Below are 15,699 nucleotides of genomic sequence, written 5' to 3' on the forward strand. Positions count from 1 at the left end.
GGCGTCTTTGCAGGCTGCGAGGCTGTCAAGTGTCTTTTCATTGTGCCGTTTCTTCTCTAGTTTCTGGCAGGTTTGCTTGGAGGCTGGGAGTTCTGGGGTGAACCAGCTAGCTCTCTTGCTGGTGTCTCTGTGGGTGGGTTTCTTCAGCAGGGCGAGGGTGTTGGCGCAGTCGTTGATCCAGCTTCTGAAGTCGCAGGCGGCGTCGTTGATGTTGGAGGTGTCGGTGGGTGGGCGGAGACTGACGTTTGCATGTAGTTGGTCTTCTGTGATTTTATTCCAGCAGCGGCGGGGGATCTGTTGGGTGCAGTGGTGTGTGGTGGGTTTCTGGAAGGGGAAGTGGATGCAGCGACGGTCGGTCCAGAGGAGTTCGTGGTGTGGCTGAAGGAAACGTGGGAGCTTGAGGAGAAGACTGGGTCGAGCGCGTGGCCGGCGGAATGGGTAGGGGTTGTGACAAGCTGCCTCAGTCCGAGGATGGCGAGGTTGTCAATCAGGGTGGTGGATTTGCTGTCGTTGTTGTTCTCAAGGTGAAAGTTCAGGTCTCTGAGGAGGATGTAGTCGGTGGAGGTCAGGGCTTGCATGCTGATGAAGTCGGCGATGGAGTCGCTGAATTGGGGTCGGGGTCCATGGGGTCTGTAGATGAGGGTACCTCTGAGGGTAGTGTTGGGGTCTGTGTGGATCTGGAAGTGCATGTGTTCGGCGGTGCTGAGAGTGTTGTTGGTGTTGGTCGAGACCCTGTTCCTGTGGATGATGGCGATTCCTCCTCTGACTCCATTGGTGCAGTCTCTGCGGTTGTTCTTGCAGCCATCTGGGATGGCTATGGCGATGTCGGGCGCAGAGGAGTTGTTCATCCAGGTCTCTGTCAGGAAGGCGATGTCAGGGGATGATGTGTCGAGCTGGTCCCAAAACTCAGCGGCGTACTTGCGTGCAGAGCGGGTGTTCAGTAGGATGCATCCGAGGCGGTTGAGGTTTTTCTTGGTGGTCGGTTTCGCGGCTCTGAGGCTTGTGTAGCTGCAGTTCCGGCAGGTGAAGGGACCATGTGTTCATTTCCGTGAGGCCTTGATGCTGATGTGGGTCCTCCCAGGGTTGACGGGGTGCAGTGTGCTCGCATTGTGGCGGTACAAAAGGGGGTGGTAAAGGACGGAGCATCTGAACCAATCAAACACTCACACCCAGTCAAAAGATCTGGGTTTAATCCATCACCGTTCTTTAGCCCACTCGGCCACCCCAGTTCAGACATGGCTATATGCAAATCAGTCTGACCCTGTGCCTCATGGGAACAGTCCAGCCCGAACTGCCAAGCCATACCTTCCCTGGACCAGAAACAAGCTTCAGAGGACCGGTTTCTGGCATTCCAGCCGTCTTCAGCCCGGCTTGCTTGAATCCAGTGGCAAAGTGAGCAAGAGACTCACGTCTGAGCCTACCCTGCCACACTTATGGTGGCCAAAAGCGGTACAAAAGGGGGTGGTAAAGGGCGGAGCATCTGAACCAATCAAACACTCACACCCAGTCAAAAGATCTGGGTTTAATCCATCACCGTTCTTTAGCCCACTCTGCCTCCCCAGTTCAGACATGGCTATATGCAAATCAGTCTGACCCTGTGCCTCATGGCAACAGTCCAGCCTGAACTGCCAAGCCATGCCTTCCCTGGACCGGAAACAAGCTTCTGAGGACCGGTTTCTGGCATTCCAGCCGTCTTCACCCCGGCTGTGTGGTGGGGGAGCGAACTACCTGGTGGGTTCAAGGGTGGCTCTTGCTGCAGGCATTGTGACGTTCGAACTTGACTGTAAAAATTTATAATAGTCGAGTTCTGATGTCTTTTCATCGACTGTGGGAGGGCGGGATTTTTGATCTCTTGTTTACCACTACAGATCTAAACCCCGTTCAGGTCGACTGAATCTTTATTGCCTGTCATTGAGGAAAGAAAGTGCATCCAATATCAGGTTAGTTTGACTAATAATGGGTTTGACTCTGAAAAACCACATACTACTTCTAAGTTTCAAAGATTTATTATAGAGTCAATGATAACTGCAAATACAGGCATCTCAAAACGAGATTCAAAAGATATGGAGGCACTATTACATACATGTGTGCTCTAAAAGCTCTTAGGCGACCAAAGAAGAACACCAAAATTAATTCCAGAATCACCAGGGTTGCAAGAATAGACACGAATTGTAATCTATCCGTCATTTACAAAGGAAGGAAGGAATCAGGTTAGGCTGTCCCTACTCTGTACTGGATAGTATCCCTACTTAACAAAATCTCAACCTATCAAAGGTGTCAGCTGTGAGTGACTTCCTAAGAAGTTCACCTACTCTTAGTCTTAGGTGAAAACCTATGATCTCCAGTCATGACCCCTCTCTGCCTACCCATCCGCTCTCTGAAAGGTCCTCAGGCATCTGCTCTAACTCCACCCAGGGGTGCTGTCCCTAATACAAAATCACAATTACAGCTGATACGCCCCTCAAGAGACGTCCCTCACGTGGTGTCGGTTCTGGCTTTTTCCATGATGATCTTCCTTTGGGCCTCGTGTTTAGAGTTGACCTTGCTTCTCAGGCTTCTTCTCCAGCACGCTGATACCCCCGAAACATTCCTGAACCCTCCTCCATGTCTGTACCAGTCTCTTCGAACAGAGCACTATTCATCTAACTTTAATTGGAACCCCCCTCGCACCTGCAGACAGACATCCGCAACTTGGATCCCAATTCTCATAGACTTGTAACAGAAGTTTGCAACATTTCACGACACAACTCGGCCTGTACCAGCACGTGCAAATCAGAAACCTTTTTATCTCTTCAGGCCTACAACCATTCTCGCAGAGGTTTTATTCTCTTCAAATCCTTTCGTGAATTAAAATAACATGTTAACACTTTATTCTTTGATTATGAGAAACACTTCTATGGAATATAAATCTAACGAATAAACAGAATTACTATAACATTAGTGCAATCCATGTAATGTATAAGTGTACATTCCCAATCCTCTCTGCCCTGGCCATGAGGCCTGTTCCCTTCTATGCTTTGCAGCATGACAGTCCTACATTAGCAGCTACATAACATGGATCCTGATTAGTCACGTTTAATAAGAATATATATTTTCCACACATTTCTGCGTCAGTCCCACTTCTATATAATTTCTATGTTAACTACACAAGTCTAAGCATAGGTGAATGTATTTTCAACACTTGCAAGCACTTCTATTATGGTTTGTGCGACAGACTTGCACTTATGGTGCACTTATGCGTTTTGTTCAGTTTGCGCTCTCTCAGTTCCCCCTTTGATGACCTCTCGGGGTCATCATCAAAATTTAAACTGAACTAGTTGCAATCCCCCCTCGTTTCAGCATTTCTAGAGCCCTCAGACTCTTGTACTGATTGTCTTGCATTGCAGCTAATCTCCGTTCCTGTTCTCTCCTGGATCTCTCCAACCTATTTGATCTGTACCATTGGTACAACCTCACCAATTCCCACAACATGATCACACAGATCACTATTATGATGATAGGCTTCAGTATGTACCATACAAAGCTCTTCCCTATGCTGGCGAACCAACCTCCAACTTCACCCATTCCATGACCCACTTTTTCCCAAACATTCACCTTAGTTAGGTCTTCGATCTCTTTGTGAATGTTAGTTATGTTCATAATGACTTTCTGAAGGGGTTTTGAATTGTCTGGAATGTAAGTGCAACATTCCTGGACCTTCAAAGCCTTACAGACTCCGCCCTCTTTGGCTAGCAGAACGTCTAACGCAAGACGGTTCTGAAGCACCATGGCCCTTATCGACTGCATCTCTCCTTCCACCAGCATTAAGGATCTAGCAGTACTGGCAGACAATCTGTCTACGACTGTTGCCAGTCTCCTAATTTTGACATCATTGAGGATCAGTCCTAAAAGAGGAAATGCAGCGCCAAATACATCTCCAACTATTTCCGCATCCCCTAGGTCTCTTCTCCCTCTTTTTTTTTTTTTAAATTCTTTTTATTGAAGTTGTGTTCAGGTTTTATGCAGCATAGATCGAGGAATACTGAAAATCGCAGCAAAATAAATATTTACATTTGATTTCAACTTAACAAAACGTCACACCAATTTACTCAAAATAACATCCCCAGATTTGATCGAATTTTCTAATGCCCCCAACTCTTTGAGCATATAACAGTTCGCTTTTCCTAACCCTTTTCATTTTTTCCAGCCATTCCTGTAGCGTCGGGATATAGGTTGAAAGCCAATTCTGCAATAATAAAGATCTAGCCACAGCCATTATAATATATATCAATTTTCCCAGGTGACTTGAAAATGTACAATCAGGATCATAACCAAATAATAACATTGTTGCATTGCATGGGACTGATAACATACAACAAGTTTTTAAAAAACCAATAATTTCTTCCCAGAAATGCTTAATTTTGGGACAAAATACCATAATGTGTGACCAATTGGCTTGTTCGCAATTACATTGTCTGAAACAGAAAGCAGATGCATTATTATACATTTTAGCAATTATTACTGGTGTACGATATAATAGCCACTTGCTAAAATACAACATCCGGCGCCAATTGGCACCACGTAGTACACAGAAATTAAACTGATTAATAGTTTTCCATATTTCCGGTGACAAAATTAAATTTTCCTGAGTGTACCATTTACGGATTGCTTTAGCAGTCAACTCTACCTCCCGACTTTGAATTAGACACTGTTTCCATGCTCCGGGTTTCTTCTCCGAATTATTAACAAACAGATCTAAAACAAGAGTAGAAGTATAATTCGAAATGATACCGGGATCTAATTGTGCCAACATAGGATAAATTAAATTAGAATAGGAGCCCATTAGCAAAAAATTGCCAACAATTTGACCTGACATCTCGTTAACAGATAGCCAAGTCCCGCTGACCAAAAAGTCTGCTAATGTTCTGAACCCGGCCCGGTCCCAATTTTCTATAACAATGGGATCGATTTTGATCTTTAAAAAGGAAAACACTCCAATTAAAGGAGTTAGTAAATGAAAGGGTGGAAGTGAATATCTCTTAATCATTGCATTACGTCGTTTAAAAAACCAATTTAGGATTTTATACCGCACAAATTTGGGAGATTTCAGAACGAACAAGGGGGATGGAATTTGAATTTCTGAACATATCAGATCAAAGAAAAAATTTATAAAACAACTAGTAGCTGCATTCCTGTTTTTAAATCTCTCTAGATACTGTGCAAAATAAGCAAAGTAATAATCTTTCAAATTTGGAAAGGAAAGACCTCCATAATCAGTTTCTGCAGTTAATGTCCGTATATCTAGTCTGGGTGTTTATTTTGCCCAAATAAATTTGGAAAACCTAGATTCTATTTTGGAGAAAAAAGTACCTGGCAAATAGACTGGAATTGAAGCGAACAAAAAATTAAAAAGAGGAAGGATTGACATTTTAATTAAATTGATGCGGCCAAGAATAATCAAAGGCAAAGGGTCCCATCGAGCAAACATAGATTGAACTTTTTTTATTAATGGTATGAAATTGAGTGTATATAAATCCAAGATATTGGAAGAGAACCAAATTCCCAGATATCTTTTCGGTTTTGAATAATACAACCTTGTAAGTCTTTGTGAAGAACTGGGTCTGCACCCCCACAAACCAATATTTCTGTCTTTTTTTTATTAATCCGGTAACCTCCTAAGGATTCGAACTCTTCAAAAATTTGAAAAATATGGGTCTGTGATTCCAAATCCGGTTTAATAAGTAACATGATATCATCTGCGTAGAGTTTGATTTTGGCCATGGAGGTAACTGGAGATTTAATCTGAAAACAATTCCTGATAGCAATAGTTAATGGTTCGATAAAGAAAGCGAAAAGAATAGGTGATAAAGGGCAGCCTTGCCTAGTGCCACGTTGTACTGAAATTAGGCCTGCTAATGATTTATTAATAATTATGTTTGCTCTAGCACCAACATATAAATTCTTTATCAAATTGATGATGGGTTGAGAGATGGCAAACTTTGATAAAATAAAGAAAAGAGTGTCCCATACCACCAAATCAAAAGCTTTTTCTGCATCTAAAAGTAATACCAAGGCCTGCATCCCACATGCTTCAAAATAATCTAATGCTTCAACTAAAAAGTGTGTGTTAGTAAATAATTGTCTATCTATTATAAAACCGTTTTGATCTGGATGAATGAAGTCCGCCGCATGATCATTAAGGCAGAGTGAAAGCATCTTAGTAGTTATTTTATAATCGAAATTTAATAAAGTAATTGGCCTATATGAGTTCGGGTCTTTGGATTCTTTCCCTTTTTTTAAGAAACTAATGACTGTACCTTCATGGAAGGATTCCGGGACTTGCCCTCCTTCCAGCATTGAGTTCAACAATAACAAAAATAAATCGCTGAAGGAGTTAAAAAAAGCTTTAAAGAATTCTGAGAGGAAGCCGTCGGGACCACAAGCCTTGCCTAGTGGAAGGTTTTTAACAACTTCTTCCAATTCTGTTTTAGAAAAAGGTCTTTGCATATGCCTCTGATCTTCGAAGGGTAGACTTGGAATTTCATGTCGGTCTAAAAACTCTGATAATTTTTGAGGATCGAAAATATGTTTTACAGAGTAAATACTCTCGTAATGTTTAAGCATGATATTATTTATTTCAGCCTGATCAAATATATCGGAATGAGTGAGAGGGTCTTTTAAGGAATGAATCAAATTTGAAGCCGCCTGTTCTTTTACTTGCCAGGCTAGAAATTTCCCTGTAAAGTTACTCTCTTCGTACACTTTTTGTGATTGTTTCTGAAACACCAATTCACTTTGCTCATAATAATGAGCGCTAAGTGCTTGTTTAGCTTCCCTCAATTGAAATAAAACTGCATAATTTGGTTGATGTTGATAGCTTAATGTTAAATCCTGAATTTTTTGAAGCAAGGAGTTCCTTTTCTTTTTCACAACACACCACTCAGCCGCATCTTTGCTAATGAAAACCCCCCGTAAAAAAGCCTTTAACGAGTCCCAAATAATATGAAGAGGGGCTGTGCCTATATTTCGGTTAATGTACTCTGCTATCTCCACCTTTACTGCTGATATCCAGTTCAAAGTCTGTAGATACATTTTATTAAACATCCATCTTTTCGAAACCTTAGTAGTCTCCGCATAGTCAAAATTAATCACTATCATAGCATGGTCTGAAAAGCCATTGTGGTAAAATCTCTGTGAACTGAATTTAAGCTGTCTAGATGTTAAAAAAAAGTCTATACGAGATGAGGATTTATACCTTCCTGACCAGCAGGTATACTCCATTTTCAGAGGGTTTCTCACACGCCACGGGTCACATAGACCAAATAAAGATATATAATTTAGAATAGTCTTAAGAGAGCTAGGCTTAGACTGCCTCTTAAGAGATGATGTGGAGTCTAAATTAGGGTTCATGAGTATATTAAAATCGCCACCTATAATGATATCTCCACCAACCAATAGAAGAGATTGAAACAGAGCATCGTAAATCTGGGGATTATCCTCTATAGGGGCATAAAAGCAAACAAAGGTAATCAAGGAGTTATGATTTTTAACTTTACATGAAACCCAACACCAACGACCTGAAGAATCATTTTCAGTCTGGACTATCTCAATCTCTAAATTTTTATTTATAAGTAAAGCAACGCCTCGTTGTGAATCCGTGGCGCACGAAAACCCCCGAAAAGAAGCCCAGGATTTAAACATTTTAAAATCCTCTTTTTTGGCGACAGCTATGTGAGTCTCCTGTAACATGATCACTGTAGGATTTTCAGTTCTAATCCAGGACTCTATTGCACGCATTTTTCTAGCGTTATTCAGACCATTCACATTAAAGGATATCAGTTTCAACCCCATCCTAAACGACATGAAGCAGAATTAATTGCACAAAGAAGTACAAAAATTTTAATCTCAAAACAACTTAATTTACGCATATATATGCACAATTGCCTACCAGAATACCAAAAATGCAAGATCTTAACACATTTAAATCCATTGAAAACAACTTCAATTTTTCCATTTTTTCGCCTCCCCCCCCTCACCCATGGCTCTCCTCCTAGCACTCTCCCCCACGCTCGCCACCGGGTCTCCCCCCCAACCATAGAGGTGTCTTGGAATAATACCCCGTTCCCTGCCCAGCCCTCCCGCTCCCTCACCCCTCCACCAGATCCACCAAATCCACCATATCTATAAAAATAAACGAAATGAGAAAAAACCTGAGAAAAATATAGGCACAAAGTATGCTAGGAAACATAGAGTTAGCCTTAATCATTTATCCGGGTGACATTTGGCTAAGCAAATCGTTGGCTTCATCGATATCTGTTAGCAAATGGAATTTGCCTTTAATCAACACTTTTAATTTTGACTGTTGTGCTATAGAGGCTTGTGCCCCTCTAGCTTTAAACAGGTGCAAAAGTTTCACAAACTCTTTTCTGCGTTTCGCAGCAGCGGTGGACATATCGGAAAAAATCCGGCATTTGGAAGTTGCATTAGGTGCAAACTGACCCTGTTTAATGGCTCTTGTCAGAATTGTCTCTTTAACTCGAAAGTCAGCAAAATTAACCAATATAGTACGGGGAAAAGGAGAGTTCGGAAATGGCTGAGCAGGCACACAATGAGCTCGGGTGATTGTCAAATCACCTTTAAATTCTGGAATGACTTCGTGTGATATAAAAGAGGTTACCCACTGAACCATATCCGAGCCCTCAATTTTCTCCGGGACCCCTACTATTCGCAGATTAGATCTACGATTGTAATTTTCCAACTCACCAAGCTTGGATTCCAAAGTCCTAGACGATTTATAAACATCCTTGACGTCCTTTTGAAGTTTGGGAATTTCATCCTCTAGGCTTGAAATTCTGGCCTCAGCCTCCTGAAGACGAGGTGGGAAAGAAGTGACAATATCCTCAATTTTGTCCAAACGATTTTGAATTCCAGCAAGTTCTGCTTTTTGAGACTGTTGAGACTGTTTCACTTCACGAATCTCAGCCAAAATTAGGTTAAGCATGTCCTTGACTGACAATTGCATTGTATTTGAGCCAGTTGTCTGGTTAGTCTCGGTATTCAAAGACAGAGTAGGGCTTGTCAAACCCGTTTGTTCCTCCCCGACTTGCATTCCATGACTTGCGTCTTGAGCCACCTGGCTATCAGCTCCATTATTCAAGTTAGTGACTACTGTTGCAACATGAGCTGTACTTAAATCTTGAGCACAGACTGAACCAGGATTAGGCTGGGTGATAACAGAACTGCTCGGCGTGGGCGCGGGCGAGTTATTTCTAGGCTCGAACAATGGAAATTGTCTTAAAGGTTTGTTAGTAGACAATGCCTTCAGCTGTGTACTAGTGTCTACTACAGGCACAGAATCAGAGTCAGTTTCCAGAGTCTCAAATGGGCGAACATTCTTCAAAGTATCAGGAATATCAGGGGACTCTATAATTGCCTCATTCTCCCCCTCGGAACTCACCAAAGAAATTTCTGCCCTGCTTTCCATCAGGTCCGTTGACTTTTCAGATGCAGTCTCTTCTGTAGCTTTAAGCCGTCGGGCTCTCGCCTTAGCACGCACTTTTGTTAGTTTGCCCATCAACAGCTGCAGTTAATTCAGAAGTTTATCGAAATGGGGGAAGTCACACAGTATGAACACTCTGCATAGGAACAAAGCAGTAGAGCAGGTTTTTTTTTTCCCCCCCAGGGAAGCAGGGCAAAATGGCAATATGGCAATATGGGAGATGTAGACCTGTAGACCTGTATGCAGCATGTAGTATTCAGACACTGCACATTGTGACTACTGGGTAGGAAACGCTGTCGAATGCCTTAATCAATAGAGCCAATGCCTACCAGAATCCATCAGCGCATACCGGCCGACCTGCTCTCAAAATCCATGCGCCGGTGTAATGACACAGGGAATGATGTTAGAGCCGATATTTTAGCCCCCTGCAGCGGCAGCCGCCAAACCAGGCACTCGGATCCTGCTCACCCGTGTTGGTGTCGGTGCAAATCCGCGCCTGTTCCGCTTCAATGTGCCCTTTCAAATCGTCCTCGGTAAAGTTGTCTGCGGAGCAACATGAAGACCGGGCAGCACTCGATTCCAGGAAAAACGCCGGCCGGCATCTCCCTCAGAAAGACGCCACCGCCATCGCCATTACCATCTCCATCTCGCGTTCACAGTTGGGGGAGGAGCAAGGAGGCAGGAGTGCTCAGGTGCTACGTGGAGGCGTGGAGCTCCACCGTAGCGGGCCCCGTCTCTTCTCCCTCTTGTTGAGACCTTGCCCTCTATGATCTCTAAGTCTTGGGCATGGTATATTTTGGGGAAGACAATTGCCAAATAACATGATCCATACCAGTTGTCAGGTAGTCTCACGTAGGCATTTCTTCCACATACAAAATATACATTTAGAATCACTTGCATTCCTTTCAAGAAGTCCTTTGTGTAATATTCTAATCTAAAAGCATGTTCACAACTGACCTCCCCTACGAATACATTCTCGTAGTACGTTTGACTTCTGTGAAGACATAACTTCCCTTTCTGTGTTCGATCCAAAGCTATTGGACCACTACTACCCTTCCTTTTGTGTGCTTTCACCTCTTCAGTCCAATCTGTCTTCCACTGTCCTGATTTTTTCAGAATCTTTTGCCTTCTATAACGATCATCCACTTGCCCTATAAACTTCTTCTCGACTTCTGACACTTTGCAGGTCAGGTTATTTCTGCGGGCATGTGAAGTATCTAAAGTATCCCAAGGAATGAAGAACTTTGCCAATCTGTCTTCACTCTTATAGTAGTCCCACTTGTTCATTTGCTTGTAATTTGGGACTTCTGGTAACACTGAATCGTAATTAGAAAAATAATATTCAAAACTATCTTTTCAGTAAAATATGCTAAGCAATAAGCTACATGTAATGCCATAGGTCAGGGGGAGGTGATGATATCTAATGCCTTCATCCACAGACGCAGGCAGTTGCATACACACATAACAGTCCTTGACCTCCATGGCATCGACATATTCATATAACAGTTTGGCATAAGCATTTGACCTATAGTCGCCCTGGGACTCATCCATATGTAACCTACGGGTTTCTGCTGCTAATAACGCTCTCTCCTGTGCGGTTTCCCCTTCCTTACCAGCAGCAGCGGGTTTTGGTGTCACTACAGATTTTGCGTCTGGTACCCCTGCCTCACTCTCGTGTCCCATTACATATGATACAGGAACTACTAAAGCTATAAGAAGTATCACTCCCACTATTAGTGTGCCTATTATACATTTGGCTCTGCGGTTCGGATTACCGGCTTCCATGTTCTTCAGACAGTATGATTCCTTTCTCTTTTTCGACACAAAGTTCTTTCTCTTTGAGTTCCTTTACAGTCTCTCTTGATCCTTCAGTCTTTAGAACCACACGATCGGAAGCTGGCAATCTCTTTTTGCAAAGTCTTTTTGAACTTCAACACAGACAACCCTAGCCCTTCTCCGTCAACTTAAAGGAAAGTCCCTAAGTGTTCTCTCCTTCCACTAGGCGCTAGGTTATCTTCTCACTCTCGTTTATTTACAAAGTCTTTAAGCATCTACAATGAGGCTCGAACCTGCAGCTTGGATAGCGTAGTTCAATATTTCCAAACGAAGAATGTGCTCTTCATGACTGGTTATCGTTGTTCCGAAGTCGGGGAATTGTAATTCGGTGAAGAACATGTGCTTTAACTTGCTTAGGTAGGGAGGGTTGGGGATTTTGAACGTTAGTGACCCTTCTGTTTCGACTCCAGGCACCAACAGCTGTACTTCTACTGTGATGATGGGTTCAGTGCTGGTCACTATCACCGCCCTTATTCTCCCTGTGACTCGTTCCCAAGACATCTGTCGCCAGATATGTCCACTCAGGAGTGGCGTATCTTCTGTTAGGCACACGTACTCTGCTTGACCGTCTTGGACCTGCTGCTTTAGAGCCTAGAGCGCCTTCGTCCGGGTCTGAGTCTTCGGATATTGGAGCAAGGGATCTCTCTGGAGTTGACCTCAGACTTGACCTTCTCCTTTGCGGCCAGCTGGCCTCTCCACGCCTTGCCCTCCTGCTCCTTGACCTTCTGCTTTGCTCGTGCTCGCTTTCAGCTTGGCCAGCGTCTGACTCGTACTCCCAGCTACTTTCTCCTTCAGTAGCGTCGTCGGTTTCACTGTTGTACTGACCGTCCTCGGCCTGGTCAGACACGCTCCCAGCTTCTTCTGGCACCTCTACAGCTTGGCTGGTCCCCTCTATGGCTTCTCTGTCCACAGCTGGACGTACATCCGAGAGAGGAGCTGTTTCTTCCAGAGGTGCTGGAACCCTCCGCGTGTGGGACGCGTGGATCCAATTGGGCAGTCCTCCCACCTTCACAACAGTGTTCGAGGTTAGGATGATCTGGTAGGGCCGACGCCACCGGACATCTAGGCAGCTTCTTCTGACGTGCTTTTTGACCAGCACCCAGTCTCCAGGGCACAGGTCATGACACAAGTCCTGGCACGACGGGACCTCGGCAGCCTGCACCTGAAGGGACACAGAATGAATGGCATCAGACAGACCCTTACAATAGTCCAGGATCATATCATCTGTGATATTTAACAATGCTGCAGTTGGTACTGATGGCAATCTCATTGCCCTCCCCATTAACACTTCGTGTGGTGATAGTCCCGTTCTTCTGTCTGGGGTACTACGGATGCTCATAAGAACTAGTGGCAGCGCATCAGGCCAACTCAGAGACGTTGATGAACACATTTTGGCAATTCAGGACTTTATGGTGCCGTTTATCTGCTCCACAATTCCCGAAGCTTCTGGTCGATAGCTACAATGCAATTTCTGGTCTATGTTCAGGGCTGCACAAATCATCTTCACAAGTTTGCTGTTGAAATGTGTCCCCCTATCTGATTCCAAAGAGGCCGGTACCCCAAAGCGCGGAATGAGTTCCCTAAGCAATAACTTGGCTACTGTGAGGGTGTCACACCTGCGTGTAGGGTATGCCTCGACCCATCTGGAAAATATGCAAACAACCACCAGGACATATCGAAGGCGGTTGCATCTTGGCATTTCAATGAAATCCAGTGGCATTCGATTGAATGGACCTCCAGACCTCCCTATGTGACTCAATGCAACTGGTGTTCTTTTCCCTATGTTCAGCTGCTGACAGGTCACACAACGCTGGCACACTGCTTCTGCTGCTACTCTAAACTTGGGGTTGTACCACGTTTGTCTGAATACCCTCAGCATAGCGTCTCTCCCTAGGTGTACTGGACCATGTATTTGTCTTGCCATTGGGCTCACCAACTCATTTGGCAACACTGCCCTTCCATCTGGTGAGACCCAAAAGTTTGTTTCGCCCATCACACATCCTGCAGTTTCCCACGTTCTTTTCTCAAAATCTGGTGCATTTTCTTGTATACATTTTAACTCATCCCAAGTGTCTACAGTTTCCAATATCATAGCTAATTCAGTCCTTGCATTTATTCCCCCCACTTCCACCTCCGTGAAAGAGTACCCTTGCTCGGCACAATATCGTGCCACTTCGTCGGCATATCTATTGCCCTGTGACTAAGCATGGGCGAATTTTGCGAATCTCGCGTTCGCGAATTTTGCGGATTTGCGAACTCGCAATCCGCAAAATCTGCGAATTCTCGCGAATTTGCGGATTTTTTTTTTTGTGTTTGCGCGGGTTTCTGCCAGTTCGCGAGGGTTTTTTACAATGTCGCAAATTGCGAACTTACCTGTCGGGTCGCAAGTTTCGCGAACTTGTTGTTTCTACCTGTCCAGCCTGTTTGGGACACTCTTCTTCATCACTGCCACTCTCTGTCACCACTGCCACTCTCTGACTACTCATGCCACCCTCTGGCCCACCCATGCCACCCACTGTTTCATCACAGCACCCTCTGGTTGTCCAGTCAGTGTACATTATTGTGGCAACGCAAGCACACCTTCCCTGCCTCAAGTGACCTGAATTAATTTGGGGCTGATTAATGTGTCACAGAATATTTTTTTAGCTGGCACCTGCTTCCTTAGTGCTTCCTGATTAGTGAACTTTTGCACTTGCTAAGTGCTTTCATTGTTGCAAAAGTAGTTACAACACCTGCCCTGCCCCAACTGACAATAATGCATTAGGGGCTGATTAATGGATTTGAACTTCCAGCCTGGCTTCTGCTTGTCTCCCTTAGCTGTAATTCAGGACCTTTGTGGCATATGTGTAACTATTCTGAGGTTCAGAGCAGGGTCACATAATAGTTTCAACTGGCAACTGAACTCTGGAGGGGCCCCTCAGGAAGCACTACAGGAAATGGCTACTAATGATGAGCCTGAACTTTTGAACCTGGTAAGTAGTTACTTTCAGTTTTGCTAAAATCGTATTTCTGCAATTTTGCACTTATTCGCGGGGCGCGAACTCACGCGAACAGTGCGAACAGTGCGAGCAAAATCCGCTGTTCGCAAATCTCGCGGATTGCGAATTTACCGAAAATCCGCAAAATCCGCGAGCGAAACGGATTTTCCGCCCATGGTTACCTGTGACACAAAGTCTGTATTTCTGGTATGTGCGGTACATTTCACAACGGCAATAGCTGCCGGACATTGCAAGGCTTCCAACAATAAACGAACAAACTCTCCATTGCGAATGGGTGAACCTGAAGAGGTCATGAAACCCCTTTGAGACCATAACTGCCCGTAATCGTGAACTACCCCGAAACCGTATTGGCTATCGGTGTATATGGTGACTCGAATTTGGTTGCTTGCCAGGCAGGCACGCGTCAATGCAACAATTTCAGCTACCTGAGCGGAGTGTACTCCTTCCAGGCAAGCGGCTTCCACAACTCCAGTAATTGTACAAACAGCATAAGCTGCTCTCAACTGACCAACATCGTCTCTTACACATGAGCCATCAACAAAGAAAACTTCATCAGGGTCAGTCAGTGGCTCATCCACGATGTCGGGTCTCGGTTTGGTGCATAGTTCAGTCACATCAAGGCAGTCATGATCTGTACATACATCATCATCAATGTCACCTGGGAGTGGCATCAAAGTAGCAGGGTTCAAAACAGAGCATCTCTTGAGGGTCACGTTCTCTGCAGCAAGATTGACTTGCTCATAGCGCGTGAGCCTACTATTGGTCAGATGCTGTGTTTTGGTCCTGGTCATCAACAGTTCAACAGAATGTGGCACATACACCTCTAACTGGTGTCCCATGACTATGTTTTTGCACCTCTCAATGCTGACACCCGTTGCAGCAACGGATTTGAGACATCCGGGCAACGCTGCGGCTACTGGGTCTAAGGTAGCCGAAAAATAGGCGACTGGTCTACGGGCATTCCCATGGATTTGGACCAGGACTGACAAAGCACAACCCTCTCTTTCGCAACAGTAAAGCAAGAATGTTTTGTCGTAATCTGGCATTCCCAGAGCAGGAGCACGACACAGGTCCTCTCTCAGCTGCAGGAACGCCATCAAACAATCTTTGTCCCATGGTACCGGATCACTCACCTCTTTGTGCGTCAGTTTTTGCAAGGGTTTTGCTTTCAGTGAAAAGTTCGCTATCCACTGTCTGCAATAACCCACCATCCCTAGGAACATCCTGACCTCTCTCTGCGTTTTAGGTGCGTTCATTTTCATGATCGCCTCTATTCTGTCTGGTGACACCTTCCGTTTTCCTTTTTCAATTCTGTGCCCCAAATACTGCACTTCCGTCAGGCAGTACTGCAATTTGCTCGGAGACACCTTGTGCCCGTTTACAGCT

This window comes from Lissotriton vulgaris, unplaced genomic scaffold (assembly GCF_964263255.1).
Source record: "Lissotriton vulgaris unplaced genomic scaffold, aLisVul1.2 SCAFFOLD_992, whole genome shotgun sequence".
NCBI lineage: Eukaryota > Metazoa > Chordata > Amphibia > Caudata > Salamandridae > Lissotriton > Lissotriton vulgaris.